This window comes from Cibotium barometz, chromosome 6, assembly GCF_041138505.1.
Source record: "Cibotium barometz isolate CiBa-2024 chromosome 6, ASM4113850v1, whole genome shotgun sequence".
Taxonomy (NCBI): Eukaryota; Viridiplantae; Streptophyta; class Polypodiopsida; order Cyatheales; family Cibotiaceae; genus Cibotium; species Cibotium barometz.
In genome coordinates this window covers 58,992,531-59,015,108 of record NC_141051.1, presented here as the reverse complement: position 1 = coordinate 59,015,108, position 22,578 = coordinate 58,992,531, and positions in this window count along the sequence as shown.

Here is a 22,578-nt window from a genome sequence, read left to right as displayed (position 1 = left end):
AATCAAAATGAAAACCATTCACACCTAGGTAGCCACATAATGTGTTGTGCACATTGTGGGCACCACCACCCCAATTCACATTGTATATGTCCTAAGATAATCTTTATATATTGTAGTTGCAAGGGCTTCAGTTATGACATCTCACAATGTATGTATTCACATACATTGTGAGATGTCATGACTTGGTGTATTACACCAAGTGCATAACAATCACCTCAAAACCAAGGAGTCCCATGTACACATTTAGTCTCCTAGACTCAAATAAGAATAAGCGAGGGATAGAAACTGCTAAGGAAGCAAGTAGACAAACAATGTAGTGCTTCTATTATTGTGGACTGTGTACGGTTATAGACTACCAGTGTGGGGTGCACATGCAATTATTGACGATGCCACATAAACCATGTGTAAACAATGTGTCATTAATCACATGTAAGGTTACAGACCACTAGTGTGGGATGTACCTGCAATTCTTGACAATGCCACACAACCCATGTTTAAACGATGTGTCATCAATTACATGTTCATAGACTGCTTAAGGAGATATACTTTATTGCAAGCTATCTTGTAAATACCCAACCCTCAATATCTTAAGTGTGTGAAATGGACAGTTCTTTCATGATTCCACTAAATGTGCTCACACGTTTGCAAGACAAAGCCAAAAAGCTTGCAAAATAACACTCTACACAGGGGGTAAAGGGGAATGTCTTGAAATAAGAACCAAAATAAATAAATCACAGCCTCCTAAACCCAAGAAAGCCAAAGCTACACACACTGAAGAGGTTGAGGCTAAACCTCAAGACAAGGGAAAGAGGCCTACAGAAAGCATAGACCCAAGGGAGGTAAAAACATCACAATGCACAAGCATTGACTCCAAGAACCCAATGTAAGTGACACTTGCTACAAGTACTCAAAAGAAAATATCAGATGAAGAAACAAGGTTTAACACCTCATCTAATCTAATTGAAAGTAAAATCAAAGCACCAAGACCCAACCCACCACCCCAAGATAAGAACAAGAATATTGACAAGAGCCTTAGTAAGCAACATTCTTAAGAGACCATGCTCAAACTAGACGAGGTGTTGAATGGGTCATCCAAGAAATATTAGATGAAGAAATAAGGTTTAACACCTCATCTAGTTGCAATTGTAAGTCAAACATAAGCACTAAGACCCTCCAACCCACCACCCTAAGATGAGAATAAGAGTCTGTTGAGATATTGAGCTCAACTAGTGCTACAGACAACATTGATGATTTGCGTGGGTGATAGCTTTTGTACTTATGTCACTACTAGTACGGTTGATGTATAGTAGAGTTGTCGTTTATGTGAGAGCTAAGGAGGCAAGCAAGGAAGTGGTAACATAGGTAAGCGTACTTCCATCTCTTTCCCTCTTTGATTTTGGAGCAACACCTTTGGTAGCTGCTGGGAGAGCTACAGGCATATAGGGAAGTCACTGTCTCCTCAGATTGAGACATCCTCCTAGGTGAAGGAAGAAAACTATATTATGTGCAATTAACTATGTTTAGTATGGTTTTATGCAATTTAGGCACGGTTTGGGTCCCATTTTAGCTCTGTAAGTTTTCCACAACCCCTCTATGAAGTGTCAATTTTGACCATATATGCCCAATTTCTAGTTTGATGCAAAGTTGGTGGATTGGCAGAAATTTGGTTGCAAGATAGTTTATGCAACAATCAAAGTGTTAAAGGTGTTGGTGGATATATGTTTATGTGCATATAGTTACTGTAAAAAATAGGTTTATAGTACCACAATGTTGGAGTTTGCAGGTTTGCTACAAGTGTAGAAGTTTTTGAAAAGCACCATTTGGTAAGTTGCTACAAATAATCATGTTTAACAGTCTATCCCATATTGTGAGCAAAAACCTAGATAAGAATAACTTCTAATTAGGTATGGAAGTTCATGATGATGACCAATTTTTTTATGGGGAAAGTATATTGGGAGTTCATCATAGGTGATGAAAAGGATCCAGAGATTGGTGAAGAATATCCCATCCCATATCAAGCATAGGCATATAAAGCATGGCATGAATGATATAAAAAGGTGTTGTACTATGGTTGTGTCTATTAGTGTGACAAATTTTATGATTGTGCATATACAGGATGCACAATCGCCTAAAGAGGCTTAGGACATCTTGGTGAAGATGTACAGCACAAACACCTAAGCTCAAAAGATGCAGCCAAAGTACGAGTTACATAATGTGACCAGAGGGAAACTAAGTATAAATGATTACATAGTGAAGGTTAAAGGGCTTACTTACGTCCTTTCTTCTATTGGATCACCAGTAAAATGATGATGATATGGTATCCATGACCTTGAATGGTCTTGGAAAAGAATATATCGTCAGTTTCACACCTCCATTGGAGTTTGAGAGAACTTTCTTGATTTTTAGAAATTGATTGCTCTCCTCATGCATGAAGAGATGAATATTGGGGGAGGTTCATGCTCAGTAAATGCAAATTAACATGCCTTCTACTCAGATACAGGTAGAGATAGAGGCAAGTCATCCGCTAGACGACGAGGTGGTTGTCAAATCAAAACTAGTAGCAACAAACAACAATAAGAAAATTAATCTCATTTAGGTGGAAGAGGCTACTCTAGAGGTAGGGGGAGCTAGAGAGGCAAAGGTGATTGGCAAAGAAATCAAAATGAAAATAGCATAGAGTACTATTAGTGCGGCAAACCAAGGCACATGGTAAAGGATTGCTATAAAAAGCAGAATAATGTCAAAAGTGAAAAGTTATAACAAGACAACTATGCATTATCAAGTAAACAAGGCAATGAGATGACAAAAGTGAGCAACTATTTGTGATACATCTCAATTCCACAACAAGAGATATATCAAGACTAGGAGATATTTGGTATGTGGATTCTGGTTCCTCTGACCACATGACAAGTAATGGTGGGTGGTTTAGAGATATGTTAAAAATAGAAAAACTAGGATATGTGAAAATAGATGATAATTCTACACATCCCATTGCACATGTTGGTAAAGTGTTATAGGATGGCAAAATGAAGTACTTGGTAGATGTACTACATGTTTTGAATATTACAAAGACTGTGGTTTCTGTTAGATAGATAGTTGAGTAGGGTATACAAGTGAGGTTAAATCCTTAACGGTGTTTTGTGGAAGACTTAAAAAATCAGCGTCACTGCAAAGGACAACATAAATGGGAGGATATTTACTTTGGATGTAAACATGCTTGAGGCACCCGTGTTTGTGTATGGGATAGGTGTCATTGTAGATATTGACATATGGCATAAGCGCATTAGTCATGTGAATATACAAAGAGTGAGGTATATGTAGGCCCAAAATATCATTTCATGTTTACCAAAGTTTACAGTTGATGGCATACATAAAGTATGTGAAGCATCTCAGCTTGGTATAAGCAAGCAAAACAAGCTTTCCCATATGAAAAGCATACCACCACTACAAGGCCATTGGATGTTATACATTCAGATGTATAGGGAATGGCTAAGACTACAATAATTACAGGTTGTAGGTATTTGTTACATTTTTTGATCACACTACCAAAGTGTGGGTTTATTTCATGAAGGAGAAAAGTGAGGTGTTTACTCACTTTAAATATTTAAAGCCTTGGTCGAGAAGGAAAAAGGCATGCAAATAAAATGGTGGGGAAGAGTATTTCTCTAATGAGTTTTGTGATTTCTTGAGAAAGTAGATAATCAAGAGACAAGTACACTCCACAACATAGAATGGTATTGCAGAAAGGAAAGGTAGGCACATTACAAAAGTGGCATGTGTCTTGATGTCTAAAAAGAATATTTTTTGGGCCGAAGCGCAGTAGCAGAGCAACTACTATGAATAGGACCCCCACTGTAGTTGTTCATGGTATAACGCATGAACAAAAGTTTACATACATAAAACCAAATACGTCTTACTTGAAAGTGTTTTGGTGTATTGCATATGCGCATGTTCTCGAGATGAAGTGAGAACAAAGTTGGATTCAAAGGTAGAGAAATGCATCTTCATTGGTTTTGGTTTGGAGCAGAAAGGTTATAGATGTTATAACACTATCATGAGATGTGAGTAAGTCCACATGGCAATGATCCAGGTGTACGCAGGTCTACAAGGGTTGGATACACTATTGACAATGATCTAGGTATACATAGGTCTACAAGGTTAGATGCCCTATTGATAGGTTGAGATATGATGGATATACAACCCATCATTATGCTTACATGGTTAAAGAAATATAGGAGTTATATTCCACTTGTTTTTTAAGTAGACACTTGGAAATAAAAAATGGGAAGATTCCATGAATGAGAAGCTGGCAGCATTGGAGGCAAATGTAGCATGGGAGTTTGCCTTTGCCTAAGGAAAATGAGGCAGTTGGATATAAGTAGGTGTGTAAGATTGAGCATAACTCAGATAGATTAGTGAGCGGGTATAAGGCAAGATTAGTGAGCGAGTATAAGGCAAGATTAGTTGTCAAGGGTTATGCATAGACCTATGGCATTGATTATGAGGAGACATTAATCCTGGTTGCAAGAATGGCAACTAACCATGAGAGCTATCATTGCTATGGTTACAGCAAAGGGCTGGTCTTTACATTCTCAACCTCAGCATTGAAGGGGATCATGATGTATCAAGAGGAGACAAGGGAGCTCAACCTTGGACATAAAGTCCATAATTGATTATGGATTTTACTATGTAGCTCTTGCACAGAGATATAGCTACATGGGTACATAGATGATGTGGACAGGAGATCTACTAGCGGCTTTATGCTTTCTTTTGGGAGTGCTGCTGTGAATTAGAGCACCAAAAAATAGCAAAAAGACACCTCGTCAAGTATAGAGGTAGAGTATAGGGGCACTCTGGGGCAACTTGGTTTTAGAAGCTATGGGTGAGCCCATGGATAGGACAATTATCATTTATTATGATAACATGAGTAGCATACACTTGGCCAATAACCCAATATCATGTCAAGATGAAGCACATTGAGGTGCATTATCACTTTTTGAAGGAGAAGGTTCTAGCATAGGTGATATAGGTTTGGTATATGTCATAGAAGAGGAACAGGTGGCTGACATCTTCACCAAAGGCACTTTGGTAAGAGAAGCTCCGCATGTTTAGATTACTTGGAGTATAGTGTGTGGAGTTGAGCTCAAGGGGGAGTGTTGAGATATTGAGCTCAACTAGTGGTGTGGACATTGATGACCCACCTAGGTGATAACTTTTGCACTTATGTCACTGCTGGCACAATTGGTGAGATTATTTTTGATATGCTGGTAGTGGATGACAAGCTATGTGATAGCCATATTTGGAGTATTAGAGGAGTTATGGCATAGTTATAGCACCACCTCATATAGTCGGGTTCATAGTATGGTCCGACCATTGTATGTTATAGTAGGAGAGTACTTTCCCTTATCTTATATACTCTTATCTATTATCTACTCTTATCTCTTTATGTTAATGGTTGTAGACAAGAGAAGAATATAGAAGAAAATTCAGCCATCCATCTCTCTCGTGTCTTGATCTCTCACTCTTATGTGTGTTATGTGTGTGTGTGTTTACTTGTTGCAAGGAATTTAAGCTCCTCTCTTTTTTGCACTCTTTAGATTCTTGAGAGATAAGAGCCTTAGTAAATAACACACACCTCTCTCTTGTGTGTGTATGTTTTGCTTAAGGAACTCAAGCTCTCCTTCTCCCCCCCATTCTCCAAAACGATTCCCCAACCAACAAGAAGAGGAGTACAGATTTCCTTTTCAAGAGGAAGAGGCACTATCTACCAAAACCAATCCATTGAACCATGATGAGGATAAATTAGAAGAGGAATCTTTAGATCATACTGTAAGTTAGTATTCAACTCATAATGAGATTAAAAGATGTAGAGATTCTGTGATGAAGGAGGTTGCTACACATCATTTCAGATCTATACTTTGAGATGCAACCTCATTCTATAATGATGCAATTTCCATCCGTACACCCCCTCCAATATAATTGTGACTTATACCTAGATCTAAAAGCTTACATAGAAGGGTATTTCAATGTGCATAGAAGGGTATTCCAATGCCACACGTGAACCTCCAAGGTGTTTAAAGCTTTTAAACAAGTCCTAATAAACACAGTAAGGGGACCTACAGTGCCAGTGTTCACATTGAGCATCACATTGGGTACTCTTAAAAACATTGAGAACCAAAATGAGGAAAAATATGCTTTACAAACTCTTGGGAATACATTTGGGAATGAAGATTCAATGCATCCATCTTAAAGTGATGAATGGGAAACTTGTTGGACCATGTTTGCATGAGCTGAAGCAGCTATAGAGGATAGAAGTTTTCCATGCTATTTGATAGTGAGAGTGTTTTTGCACAATTGATTGATGTAATTAGCATCAAAGAGTACAATGTCTTTTATAGGCTTAAACTCTTTATCTTTGGCACATCACACTTACTGGGATAGTGACACGTGGCTAAACATATGCCATCACTTCTTATCACACTTACACAAAATGGCTATAAGAGGTGGTTCACACACATAAACACCCTAATCCATCTAAGGATTATTTCACACACACATGAGACCAAACAAACCCCCCTTTAGAGAAAAGGTGGTGAGACCTTGCCCCCTCCGCGCAACGAATTCAGGGGTGCTAGTAGCAGAAGTAGCACTTCTTGCGCGCAGGGTAGAGCCTCTCACTCAGGGCCTCGCCCACGGATATCCAAACAAGAGACTAATCCCTCGGTTCTTCCAAAACCAAACCGGAAAAAACTTTCCTTGCCTAGAAAAGCACGAGCGATTCCTCCAGGATATTTTTATTCTAATGTAGTCAAGAGCCTTAACTAACCAAATTGATCCGATCGATAAGTCACATGGTCAAATCAAGGAAGAGACTTGCACTTGGATCAGAGAGACCAACGCTTTTTTCCTCATCAAGAGGCATAGCCGTTGATTCTTTTCCATAGAACAAAGACTATCCGAGATTTACTTCAACTATCGTAACTTAACAGAATTGAGTCTCATTTTAGGGATCCATCAGTCTAGCCTAACCCCATCCAACCATTGTAGTGATAGGATCCATTTAGAAATTTGGTTATGTTTTGCCCCGGGTACCAGGGAAAAGAGTTCCCAGGCCCTCTAGCCGGCGATTCACGCAAACTTCAAGATAGTCACACCACTTACACACTCAATATGAAATTGCCTGTTTCACAGATTCAGCTGTCTTTAAAACAATCCTTTAATGAAACCATAGTAACACTGATCATAATCCTCCAAAATATCTAGCTTGAGTTCCAATTTTCAATCATTCCTTTATCGATGTACCTATGGCATCATTGGCAACCATAACGCTCACCACCTGTTCACTCAGGGGTCTTTTCAATAGTTCCTAGCTCATAGTACCCGGCAATATAATCACATAAGAAAATTCAGATGGACTCTCTATTGAAGATTAGCAAGATCAACCAACAGATCCATATAAAAGAGCCATGGACTCATCCGTTGACAATCAATCAGATCCATGTCCGAGTTCAGAAAATAACTCTAACTCCTTGTTTGAGTTTTCTTCCTCGATGCACGTGGCGTGGGTATCTTCGGTGACCCATAGCCCGAGTACCATATGGTCAGCACCCTGTAGGCTCCTTCTCGTAGGTCACCTAACGCTTCACTCATAGGCCGCTTCTTTGGTTCCTCATCCTCTATACCGGAAGCTCACCATTTAAATCAAACTGAGGCTGGTCTCACAAGACCTTGACCGACCTTGCTACGCGCGACGTCCTCTGTTGACTCTCCGTCAGCTGTTTGCAACTTATCACTTAGGTCTCCAGGACCTCATTCACAAGATGGTCAAAATGTTTCCCCAATATTCTTGACATAAAACAATCATTTTAAAATAGGTTTTATAAATACAGTTTCTAACGAACTCTCATCTTTCCACATTGTTTTGTTGAGATATCGAGCTCGTCTAGTGAGGCGGTGGCCACTGATGACCCGCCTGGGGGATAGGCCCCACATTTACACCACTGGCATGGTTGGTGAGATCTTGGGTGATATGCGGCCAGTGGGATGACAGGCTGTGTGACAGCCATTCTAGAGACTGGCATAGTTATAGCGCCAGCTCATTTAGTCGGGTTCACAATATAGAGAACCCGTGTATGTATTGGTTGAGTACCTTTCATATTATTGTGTACTCTTATCTTGTATATGGTGTGTTGAGTGTTGAGTAGAGAAGAAGAAGATTTTCAGCCTCTCACCTTGTGTGTTCTCTATTAGGGTTTTGTGAGTGTGTGTGTGTGCTTGCAAGAGCTCAAGCTCTCTTCCCCCCTGCATCTTTTCATGGTATCAGAGCCTGGTTCGTGTTAAGGGCTGAGCTGCAAGCAAGAGAACCACAGGAAGCGGTACGAGGGTAAGAGCTGCAACTACTCTTCCCTATTGTGTTGGTGACTACACCCTTGTCGGGAGCTCTACGGGAGGCACCGGCAAACGATCTCTGATTGAGGAGCTTTCTTCGCGGGAGTGAAGCTATAGGGCAACTATACAGTCCTTTGGGCCGAAAACGCGTTTCGGGCGCGTCTGGACCTCCGTTTTTCAGAAAGCAGGCGATTTCAAGCACTGCGGCGGGTAAGTCATCGATTCTCTGCAGAACTCTGTTTTAAGAACTGTAGGAAGACAGATTGACTGTGCAGACACTGTGGGTGCTGCAAAGAGGTCTACAGTTGCCATTGGGTGTATGTATGCACATTGAAGTCACTGGTTGTGACATTTGAGTACTACAGTACCGCTGTGCAGAAAATATTGCAGGTTGTGCAGAAAAACCAGAGTGCAGTTTCTGGTAAAATTGTGTGTTTGGCAAGATGTCTAATGATGGCATAACACAGATTGTGGCTGAGAAGCTGGATAAGAATAACTTCCATGCTTGGAGGTTCAGGTTGACGAATTTCCTGATGGGAAAAGGCTATTGGGACTACATAGAAGGTGAACATGAAGAGGCACCAGAGATACCGGATATAAATCCGACTGCTGCAGATGTGAAAGAGTTTAAAGACTGGAACCAAGGAGCCAGGAAGGTTATGTATTGGCTTTCCATTAGTATACAGGACACCATGATTGGGCACATTCAGGATGCCAAGTCCCCCAAGGAGGCGTGGGACACCTTGGTAAAGCTTTATGAAACAAATACCAAGGCTCGTAAGATACAGTTGAAGAATGAACTTCATACTGTGGAGAAAAAGAGCATGTCTGTGAATGACTATGCGTTGAAGATAAAGGGTATTGTGGAATCCCTTGCATCTATTGGTGTGTCAGTAGATGATGATAATAAGGTGGAGGTCTGTCTACGTGGTCTCGGGCCACAATACAAGGCATTCAAGACGTCCATTCAGACTCGGGAAAACATTCCCAACTTTACAGATTTGGTGTCTATGCTGATTATTGAAGAGAAGAACTTGGGTGAAGACCAACAGTCTTCACAAAGTAAAAACAGTTCAGAGCAACAGGCCTTCTACACGAGTTCAGGAAGAGGACGAGGTAGAGGAGGCCGTGGACGCGGTCAAGGAGGTGGCCGAATAGGTAATCAGAATTATGGCCAGCAGCAGCAGCAACAACAGTCCCAGAATCAACAACAACAACAACAACACGCAGGTGGAAGAGGCAAATTCAGAGGCAGGGGGAGTCAAAGAGGCCGTGGAAATTGGCAAAGGCAATATAATGATGCACATGAATGCTATTATTGTGGTAAGCCAGGACATGTGCAGTCAGAATGTTATAAGAAGCAGGCTGACATGCAAAATGGGAAAGTGCAGCAAAATAACTATGCATCCTCAAGCAGAAATAATGAGGACAATGAAAGGTTGTTTGTTATGCAGCATGTTGTGAATGCCATGTCTGAAAATGCTGATGCAGCACAAAAAGATAATGTATGGTATGTGGATTCAGGCGCTTCGAACCACATGACGAGTCATGGGGAGTGGTTCAAGGAGATGAAGAACCCGGAAAAAAAGACCAGGTTTTGTGGAAACAGGGGATGACACTGCTCATCCAATTGCCCACGTTGGAGATGTGCCATTGTCTATGCAGGATGGCAAAGTGAAGTACCTTGCAGATGTACTTCATGTACCGAATATAACCAAGAATCTGGTTTCAATTGGCCAGATGATTGAGCAGGGTTTGCAGGTTCGGTTTAACCCTGATGGGTGTTATGTTGAAGATTTCAAAGACAAGTGCAGGTTGGTTGCAAAAGGCAACAGAGTGGGCAGAATGTTTACGTTGGATGTAGACATGCCTGAAATGAGTGCTGCGATGTTTGCAAATGGTTCAGGAGTTGTTGCAGACACAGACATATGGCATAAAAGAATTGGACATGTAAATGTGCAGAGATTGAAGTCTATGCAGACAAAAGGAATTGTGACAGGGCTGCCGAAATTTAAAGTGGAAGGTATGCAGAAAATCTGTGAAGCATGCCAATTTGGGAAGCAAACAAAGCATGTGTTTCCACGTAACAGATATGTGAGCAGAAATGCACTAGATGTTGTGCATTCAGATGTATGGGGTCCTACGAAGACCATATCTATGGGAGGCTGCAGGTACTATGTGACTTTCATTGATGACCACACAAGGAAAGTGTGGGTATATTTCATGAAGGAGAAGAGTGAGGTGTTCACTCACTTTCAGAATTTCAGGTTTTTGGTTGAAAAGCAAACAGGAAAATATGTAAAGTGCCTAAGGTCAGATGGAGGGGGAGAGTACTTCTCCAATGAGTTCTCTGAATATTTGAAGAAGAATGGTATTCGGAGACAGTATACATGCAGATACACTCCGCAGCAAAATGGAGTTGCTGAGCGGAAAAACAGGCACATTGCTGAGATTGCGCGAGCATTGATGGAAGAGAAGAATATGCCGCATTGCTATTGGGCTGAGGCTGTTTCTACAGCAGTATACATCATGAACAGGACTCCAACTGCAGCCATATATGATGTAACTCCAGAGGAGAGGTTTACTGGCAGAAAACCAGATTTGTCTCATCTGAAAGTTTTTGGATGCATTGCATATGTGCATGTGCCAGATGAGCTGAGAACTAAGCTGGATCCGAAAGCTGAAAAATGTGTGTTTATTGGATACTCCCTTGAGCAAAAGGGGTACAGGTGTTATAACCCTGCTACACGTGAGTTGAGGGTAAGCAGGGATGTTGTCTTTGATGAGATGAGCAGCTGGTATGCTGCTAAAAAAGAAGCTGTTGGGGCTGATGTGAGTGGAAGTGTGGTTGCACAGAATGCAGGTCAGCAATCACAGTCTTTGAGTGGACCAGGAGAGTCCTCATCTAGTGGGTCTGTTGATAGACCTTGGAGTGGCAGGCTGCGTCATAATACCAGCCCTCCAAATGTGATTACTACATCACGTAAAGGAAAAGAGAAAGTGGTTGAGCCCCTTGGTATGCCTGACATTTCTGCAGGGCATTCTCATGTTGATGGAGAGTCTAGTGGCTCAGATATGAGCCTTGATGAGGAGCTTGGGATCCCAGCTATGAGAACACCTGGTGTAAAGAAGGCTATGGAGGCCATGAATGAAAAGCTGCGAAGATCAGGGAGAGTGAAGAACCCTGTGCAGAGATTTACATATGATGGTTATGTGGCACATCATTATGCATATATGGCAAAAGTTGTGCAGGTTGTAGAGCCCACATGCATTGATGAGGCTGTTGGAAATGTGTGTTGGGAGAAAGCTATGGATGAGGAGATGGATGCACTATATGGAAATGAAACTTGGGATTTAGTGCAATTGCCTGAAGGCAAGAAAGCCATTGGCTGCAAGTGGGTGTACAAAGTTAAACATAACAGTGATGGAAGCATAAACAGGTACAAGGCTAGATTGGTAGCCAAAGGATATGCGCAGACATATGGGATTGATTATGAGGAAACTTTCAGCCCAGTTGCCAAGATGGCAACGGTGAGAGTTGTGATAGCTGTGGCTGCGTCAAAGCAATGGTCTTTACATCAGATGGATGTAAAGAATGCATTCTTGCATGGGGATTTGCAAGAAGAGGTGTATATGTTGCAGCCACCTGGTTATGAGGATGTGGGTCACCCCGAGCATGTTTGCAGGTTGAAGAAAGCCTTGTATGGCTTAAAGCAAGCACCAAGAGCATGGTCTGACAAGATTTCTGAATATCTTGTCACTATTGGCTTTCATGTAGCCAATGCAGATTTCTCATTGTATGTGAGACATGGTGATAGAGGAGTTGTGCTTGTTGTCATCTATGTAGATGACTTGATCATTACGGGGGACCATAATGTAGAGATCTTTGATGTAAAGATCTTGCTTAAACAGATGTTTGAGATGAAGGATCTGGGGGAGCTCAGATATTTCTTGGGCATTGAGGTGATTAGGTCACCACATGGTATTGGATTACTGCAGAGACAGTATGGCTTGGATATGTTGTCCAAGTATGGTATGACAGGCTGTAAGCCTATTTCTGTGCCATTGGATCAGAATGGCAAGTTGAGTGCAGATTCAGGAGAGATCTTGGAGGATCCTACTATGTACAGACGCATAGTAGGGAGTTTGATCTACATGACGATCACCAGACCAGATTTGAGCTATGCTGTTGGGTTGGTGAGTCAGTTTATGCAGGTTCCACGGAAACCGCATTTGGATGCAGTGAGACGCATACTGAGGTATGTGAAGTCTACTTTGCATTGTGGACTATTCTATGAGACTGGGACAGAGATATGTGTACATGGGTACACAGATGCTGATTGGGCTGGTAGTATCTCAGACAGAAGATCTACCAGTGGCTTCATGTTTTCTTTGGGGAGTGCTGCTGTGACTTGGAGCAGCAAGAAGCAGCCTACGGTTTCTCTATCGAGTACAGAGGCCGAGTACAGAGGAGCTGCTATGGCAGCATGTGAGGTAGCTTGGTTGAGAAAGCTACTTGCAGATTTGGGTCTATCAGTGGATAGACAGGTTGTCATTTTCTGTGACAACATTAGCAGTATACAGTTGGCCAGGAACCCAGTCTTTCATGCTCGTACGAAGCACATAGAGGTCCACTACCACTTCGTCAGAGAGAGGGTCTTGGCAGGAGACCTTGACCTTGTTTATGTCAGCACAGAGGATCAGGTAGCTGACATCTTCACCAAAGCATTGGGTACAGAGAAGCTCCACAGATTTAGGGCTTCGCTTGGTGTACATGAGATGGAGTTGAGCTCGAGGGGGAGTGTTGAGATATCGAGCTCGTCTAGTGAGGCGGTGGCCACTGATGACCCGCCTGGGGGATAGGCCCCACATTTACACCACTGGCATGGTTGGTGAGATCTTGGGTGATATGCGGCCAGTGGGATGACAGGCTGTGTGACAGCCATTCTAGAGACTGGCATAGTTATAGCGCCAGCTCATTTAGTCGGGTTCACACTATAGAGAACCCGTGTATGTATTGGTTGAGTACCTTTCATATTATTGTGTACTCTTATCTTGTATATGGTGTGTTGAGTGTTGAGTAGAGAAGAAGAAGATTTTCAGCCTCTCACCTTGTGTGTTCTCTATTAGGGTTTTGTGAGTGTGTGTGTGTGCTTGCAAGAGCTCAAGCTCTCTTCCCCCCTGCATCTTTTCATGTTTCACATCATTTCTCATTATTCCACATTCTTCTAAATCAATTTACTTTGCTTAGTCCACATCCAGTCATATCTATTCCCATCATCCTTCATTTATACTCATCCAATCATATCATATTACATCTCATCACATCTATCCACATCACATCCAATTACATCTATTCAGATCCTCATCACATCACGCCACATTCATCCTCATCACATCTCATCCATTCACATCTACCCATATCCACATCACATCACATCATATCCATTCACGTTACATCTCATCCATTCACATCTACCTAGATCCACATCACAGCACATCACATCTCGTCCACTCACATCTACCTAGATCCACATTCATCCACCTTACATCTCATCCATCCATTCATATTATATCACATCCATTCAGATATCATCATATCACACTTACATCCATTCACATCTCATCGCATCCATTCAGATATCATCACATCACATTCACATCCATTCACATCTCATCATATCCATTCATATTATATCACATCCATTCAGATATCATCATATCACACTTACATCCATTCACATCTCATCGCATCCATTCAGATATCATCACATCACATTCACATCCATTCACATCTCATCATATCCATTCACATCTCATCACACCCATTCACATCCATCACACCCATTCACATCCATCACATTCATTGCATCCACATCACATCACATACATTCCATCCACATTACATCACGTTGTCGTGCCGCAGCACGTCTATGGTGTGAAACCATGCATGTGAGGCCATCAAATACAAATCCAGATGCATGAGTTAAGTGCCATGATGAGTCATTATATGATGCCTGAGTATATATGTTCATATTGTAGATAAGGTTCAATAAGATGAGCAGAGGCTCAGCCAGGTTTCGAAGCTTCTGACAGTGGGTGTGAATTATGGAGGATTTTTTTTTTATGCTTATGGAGAACTTTGGGGCTAGCAGACACCTTGTGCCTTGATAGGACTGGATTATGCTTGTGGGTTGACTGTTTTAATGATTCCATGAGATGGTGAAATGCTCATAAGCCATGCCAATCATGGCGGAGTTGATATTAACACTGAGACAGAGGACTTTATGATACATAATAATTGTGGTCTTGATCGTATGCTTTAGATGGCAAGGTTGTATATGCAATAAGGATACCGGATGATGCCTACCTAGATGTGGTGTGGGAAACCTTAGCAAGGAAATGGTGTGAGAAGGTTGATTTTTTTTTTATATGGATATACTTGAAATGTAAATGCGTGGGATGGTAAGCGCAGTGGGAAAAATTAAAAATGGGAAAGCGCAATTTAAGCTGCAAAAGGGTATGGAGGCCGGCTTCCTCGCGGGGAAAGAGAGAAAACGAGGCGGCAGCTGCTGCAGAAAAGGTACAGAAGATAGCGGTGGGTGTTCAGCAGCAGATATACACAGAAGGGATTCTCTTCTTCGGGGAACCCAGGCGACGGAAGGCGCTCCTCCGAGAATCAATGATGTTTATGATGGTGCTTGGCTGACTCAAAGATCTATGTCTTTCAGAGATCAAAGGGCCACAATGTTTTGGTTTTTCTTGGATTTTGGAACCATATGATGATTGGTTTGGTTATGTATACGAGGTGTCTATGTTGGCTTTGATTTTATAGTTTGTTTGATGTTGAGCCTCTGATGCTCTATGATGGCCATGTGTATCTTTCATGTGAATACCATGAGGTGATGTCCCTTGAAGAGCTAACTGTTTTGTTTCCTTGCGGGATTTTGGATGTAACTCTCACAGCCAGACACCCAGTGTGTTCCCAGCTAGACCGCACACGTCACGACAGCTTTGGTGAACCCGACGTGAAACCGCTGGGGTGAGAGTATGTAGAGATGGCTAGCAAAATGGAGCATTTATATGCAGAGATGAAAGAGCTTGAAGAGCGGTTCAGGAAGATTGAAGAAGAAAAGCAAATTCAGGAAGAAGCAGTGGAAAATGCTATGCAATTGGTATATGACAGGGTCAATATATTTGATGGATACGATCCAGAAAGCTATCTAAGGTGTTACGAGACACAGATGAAGGATCAAGGGGTTCCAGAAAACATGATGATTGCATCTTTTGCATACCTTGTAAGTCCTGATTTAAAAGATGAAGTGCTGGAACTAGCACTTATTTATGTGAGTTCCAGGTACAATGTGAGCTGTGATAGTGTTCCAGCAACAATCCGAGCCAATTTAGAAGCTGTTGTTGATGCATGTCTTATGGAGGATAATCAATTGCTATTCAAGGCTGATACAGAGATTGTGGAGGCTGTTTATGCTAAATTGGGATTGCAAAAAGCCATTAGTGAGCAACAAGGCCTTCACAGTGCCAAAAGTGATGCTTTGCTACAGCCTCAAAAAGATGCAATGGGTGAACTCTGCAAGTATAATCTGTCTTCCTTGTTTGAGGGTGCAGACATACAGGGTCCTATGATCATACCACATGATGTATGTATGCCTATGCTTGAGGAGACACTTGATTCAGAGAGCTTCAGGACAGGTGTTTCGAAGGGTATTCCTCAGGTGTCGTATCATATGTGTGAAGAAGAGCAGGAACCAATGTTTCTTGCTGAAAGCATGATTGCAGAGTTTGAAGATCTAACACAAGAAGAAGATGCTATCATTACTGCATTCTTATCTGGTTATGATGCTTATAAGCAGGATGATGTACATGAATATGCAGACGGGCCACAAGTATGTGTGATTGATTTAGAGGGGGTGAGTGATATGGGTGATTCCAACAGTGATGTTGCTTCTGAAGCTGGTTGCCAAGGTTCTTTGGATTTGGGTTATTCTGGAATGCTAACAGGGTGTTCCAACAATAAACAGGGTGATGCTATGTCATCAGTGTCAGGGTTACCTTGCAATCACATTTGTGAGCAACAATCTCGAGCTTGGAAGCCTGTTTATGATGATGATTTGGAGAGGGAAATTGAATCTATCTTTTTGGATCATGCAGGGTTCAATGACATACAGATTCAAGGGTACTTGGGTGAGGGACCCATAATTCTAAGCCCATCTGTAGACATGTATCAAGAAATACTGGGAGATAACATGCAGGATATGCAAAGTGTGGTCACAGAGCCTCATGAGGCTGCATATGAGCAACCAAATGGATATAGCTATGGGGGTATGAATGTTCATGATAATCAACATGTGGGATTGCAAGATGATAATGGCTTCAATGCGATTGATCCTGGATTGGATGCTATCCTAGATGATGTATTGGATGATTTCATGGTATATAATAGATCCCCATCAGCTTTAGGCTCTTCTATGCTTGATGCTAGTCAACTGTCGGTTGCAAGTGAGGATATGCAGGTGTTATGTAAGCCAAATGATTGTGATGAGATTGATTCAGATCTGGAGGCTATTCTCGATGATGCCTTGCTGGACTTTGTATGTGTTGATGCTTTTCCGTCTTTGGATGGGAAGAATGAATGTTTGTCAGTGGGTGAGCTGGATCCAGGCAAGGTAGATTTGGATGGGATGTTACAAAGTGTGTGTTCCATGCTATTAATGCAGTTGTTACTTGGTGTGGCCATACAATATGTGGTGCAAAGGCTTCAAACATGGCCTGAGGAAAATTTTGAAGCAAATCATTTTGAAGAGCATCCCACTTTGAATGATGAGGATAATCATGCATATGCCGAGAATCTAAGTGAGGATAGGGCTTCATATGAGCAAAGGATATGGCACATATGCCAAAAGCGATTGGTATTTGATCCAGGAGGGAAAGCAGAATCATTTAGATGTGATTGCTAAGATACAGGACCTGTGTGGCACATACCAGAGGATGTGCAGGTTTAGAGGGGGTGGATGTCGTGCCGCAGCACGTCTATGGTGTGAAACCATGCATGTGAGGCCATCAAATACAAATCCAGATGCATGAGTTAAGTGCCATGATGAGTCATTATATGATGCCTGAGTATATATGTTCATATTGTAGATAAGGTTCAATAAGATGAGCAGAGGCTCAGCCAGGTTTCGAAGCTTCTGACAGTGGGTGTGAATTATGGAGGATTTTTTTTTATGCTTATGGAGAACTTTGGGGCTAGCAGACACCTTGTGCCTTGATAGGACTGGATTATGCTTGTGGGTTGACTGTTTTAATGATTCCATGAGATGGTGAAATGCTCATAAGCCGTGCCAATCATGGCGGAGTTGATATTAACACTGAGACAGAGGACTTTATGATACATAATAATTGTGGTCTTGATCGTATGCTTTAGATGGCAAGGTTGTATATGCAATAAGGATACCGGATGATGCCTACCTAGATGTGGTGTGGGAAACCTTAGCAAGGAAATGGTGTGAGAAGGTTGATTTTTTTTTTATATGGATATACTTGAAATGTAAATGCGTGGGATGGTAAGCGCAGTGGGAAAAATTAAAAATGGGAAAGCGCAATTTAAGCTGCAAAAGGGTATGGAGGCCGGCTTCCTCGCGGGGAAAGAGAGAAAACGAGGCGGCAGCTGCTGCTGCAGAAAAGGTACAGAAGATAGCGGTGGGTGTTCAGCAGCAGATATACACAGAAGGGATTCTCTTCTTCGGGGAACCCAGGCGACGGAAGGCGCTCCTCCGAGAATCAATGATGTTTATGATGGTGCTTGGCTGACTCAAAGATCTATGTCTTTCAGAGATCAAAGGGCCACAATGTTTTGGTTTTTCTTGGATTTTGGAACCATATGATGATTGGTTTGGTTATGTATACGAGGTGTCTATGTTGGCTTTGATTTTATAGTTTGTTTGATGTTGAGCCTCTGATGCTCTATGATGGCCATGTGTATCTTTCATGTGAATACCATGAGGTGATGTCCCTTGAAGAGCTAACTGTTTTGTTTCCTTGCGGGATTTTGGATGTAACTCTCACAGCCAGACACCCAGTGTGTTCCCAGCTAGACCGCACACGTCACGACAACGTCCACACCTATCCACATCACATCTCATTCATTCCATCCACATCACATCACATACATTCCATCCACATCTATCCTTATCACATCACATTTATTCCATCCACATTACATCACGTCCACACCTATCCACATCACATCTCATTCATTCCATCCACATTACATCACATCCACATCTATCCATATCTCATCAACATCACATCCACATCTATCCATATCTCATCACATCCATTAACATCTCATCACATTCATCCACATCCATCCATTCATTCACATGCACATCTATCCACATCCATCCCATTCATTCACATGCACATCTATCACTTCTCACATCTCATTCTCATCCATTTACATCACATCACACCCATTCACATATCATCACATCTCATCACATTCACATCCACATCCATTTACATCGCATTCACATCTCCTCACATCTTATCACATCTTATTTACATCGCATTCTTATCTATTCACATTCGCATTTACATTTAGTACCGTTTTCTACTTTCGATACCCGATGGGACTTTTCTAAGTTTCTAACAATTTCTTGGCCTAGTTAAAGGTACTTTTTCTCGATGGATATTTTCATATTCTTTCTCAAATTTCTCAAGTGAAATATATTCAATATTCTTCTTTTTTAGTAAAAGATTCATGGGATTTACAAAAATCAATTCTATCCATATTTCTCAATAAAAATAATAATACTCAAAATTTCACTTTTGATAAATACTCATAATTTGAATTATGCCAAAAATTCCTCTTTTACCATTTAATTACTTGGATCTCAAATATCATGGGAATTCCTCTTTTTGCATAAAAAATAAATTTACGAAAATTTAGTCTTTTCTCATAATCAATTAATTATGCATAATTATAAAATTATTTCTCATGATTATGATGAAAATCATTCTTTTTGCATAGGATGTCCAATCCTAGAATATGGTAGGAAGTCCTCTTTTAGCATTATGGTTAAAAATAAGATATGTATTATTTTCTGAAAATTTTACCATAGCTTCGATAATTCTCTTTTTTTTTCTAAAGAATAAAAGCTTGTCATGAAAATATGATAGTAGTTCCTCTTTTATGCTTAAAATCAAACTATGAATTTAAATTATAATTTTAACCATAATCATAAACTTAATTATGATTATTCTGCTAGATTAACCTAATTCCATTATTTCTCTTTTTCAAAATTGATAGGATAATCTATTTCTCATTTAGAATCAATCAAAGTAGTTTTTAACTACTTATAAATAATCTAAAAGAAATAACCATTATTTTGTTAACACAAAATCATAAAAATACCATTTTCTTAATCTCTTGCTTATCAAGCCTAGAGTTTAGCTTTTGAATTAAGAGACTATCATTGAGAAGCATCCTTTTTCAAGGGATTTAGCCATAAGGATGGCTATTATTTTAGAGAGAGAGAAAGATTTACTAAAAGAAAGCATTACAAATAAGCATAAAGATTAACTTTCTCTTGATTAAGCATTAAGACTTTAAGGATTAACTTTCTCTTGATTAAGCATTAAGACTTTAAGGGAAAGCTTGATTTGAATTAAAACAATTATAGCTTGAGAGGGGTTGAGAAGAAGAAAGTCATTGAGATCAATTGAAAAAAACCATAAAAATTGAATTTACCTCCAAGTTTGGCTTAATTCTCTATTAGCAGTGAAGCCCCCGACCAATCAATTGGTCCCCCAAGAGGAGTTTTCCAAAAGTTGTTGTAGAGAGAGAGAGCTCCAAGCTCCCAACAGAGAGGAAAATTTAAGGGATAACAGAAAATATGATTATTTTAATCTAATACTGGCATGGTATAGCTCCAATATTTTTTTACAAAAGACTAAGGGTCTATTTCTAGGTGAGGGAGGCCACTAACCAAGTCCAAGTGGGTTCTAGAATTTTCCAAGTTCAGTTTGACTCAATTTGGACAAGAGTTGGACCAGTTTGGCTCCCTTTTTTATTTGGTTTGATATACGGGAGAGAGGAGAGATAAAAATATCATAATTTTTTTGAATTAAAAACCCTTCCACACATGTGAAAAAGGTGCCTACCTCAAGAGTCCCCCTCTCCTTACTACCAAGGTGTCAAAAATGCATCATTAAAACTGGTGCTACAGTCAACATCTTCTTCAGAACCCTGAATGCTTTATCTTGCTCTTCTCCCCATTCAAATACAACACTCTTCTTTGTAAGCTTTGTTAATGATGTACATACATGAGCCAAATACCACAAAAATTTGTTATGAAACTTCACTTGACCCAGAAATTCGCTCAACTATTTAATTGTTCTCGGTGCTGGTGCCTTACAGATAACCTCCACCTTTTGTGGATCAATAGACACACCTTCTTCAGAAATGACATGTCCTAAAAGAACTCCTCTTTTTACTGCAAATGCACATTTGGCTGGATTTAATGACAGGCCAAACTCCCTGCATTTTTGAAAACACAACCTCAAGTGTTTAAGATGCTCCTGCTTTTTTCCAAAAACACTGAAATCATCCAAGAAAACCCTCATGAATGTTGTAAGGAAGTCAACAAATACTCTCTGTATCACCCTTTGAAATGTAGGGGGAGCATTTTTCAATCCAAATGTCATCACATTACTAACATAAAAACCCCATTCAGTCAACAAAAGCTGTTGTATCCCTATCGTCAGTAGGTGCCATTAATATTTGGTTGTGACCACTAAACCCATCCAAAAAACTATAAATCTCATGTCCAGCTACTGCATCCAGTAGTGTATCACAAAAAGGCAAAGGAAATGGATCAGTGACTGTAGCTGCATTCAATTTCTTGTAGTCCACACACAGCCTGATCTTTCCATTCTTCTTTGGAACTACAACAATAGGTGACAACCAAGTAACCTCATCCAAAGGATAAATGAATCCTACAGCTCTCTTCTTTAACCTGTTTGGCATAATTAGGATTCATCTTGTACCTTTGTTGCACAACTGCTAGAACTGCATCTGCTTTCAAATTAATTTTGTGTTGATAAAAACTGCATCAATTCCTTTCATATCTGTGTATTTCCATGCGAAAACATCTTTAAATTCTAACAACAATTCCCTCAGTTGGTGTTTAAACTCCTCATCCAAATCTACTAACACCTTCACTGTCTGTGGTTCCTCCTGAGTATTCAGATTCAGTTCTTGTAGCTCATCCTGAGTTACCCTAGTAGTTCTTTCCATCTGATGTTCAAAGGCCCTCTTTGCCTGCTTAACTGTCTCAATAGCTTCCTCCTCTTCTCTGTTTATTAACTGCAAATTCTTTAGCAGCTCATTATCCATTTCATTAGTTAACTGGTTACCCTCGTGAGCAATCACTGGTTTCTGAGTTAAAGACTATATCCCATCATCTTCAAGCTGCAAAACATACTTGGTTGCTATCTTTTGCACATCAACTTCAAAGATAGGCACAACTGATGAATTAGTTCTAAGAAATTCTTCTTCTACATCCTCTCCAATCTCTACTACCATATTCAGTCCTTCTGCATGCAATGCGCTGAAACCAGGTGGAATTACCTTTTTTGCATCCATCTGCATTCTAACTTTCTTCTTCCCTCTTCCATTGCTTATAGCAGCTGCATCCAATCTGATTTTAGAAACTCGGCCACCCACCTAGATTGACCTCTGGACGAATGGATTCATATACCCTATTGACCCGCTCACCAATGCTCCACCTCATTTTGTTAATATCACTACATTTCTTAGTTATGTAGGTGATGGAGCTAATGGTCTATTTGGCTATTGTAGGAGGCTTTCTTTTGTTGCAGCTCAGGAATCGCATTCAAGAGTGCATTTTCGAGGCTTATGGCATGAGTTGCAGCAGCAACACAAGAAGGACATTGATAGGCTTGAAGAAGTGGTGAACAACTTGAAAACTCAGAATCAGGAGCTCGAGAAGAACAACTTGTTGCTTAAGCAGGCCTTTGATATTGAACGGGACAAGATGAATGCAGCCAAACAGGATGCACGAAACAAGCAACGACACCTTGCAAGCTTGAAGAAGCTTCCAGTAGGCTTTCGACAAAACGAAAAAGAAAGCGTCAGTCCCTAGAAAC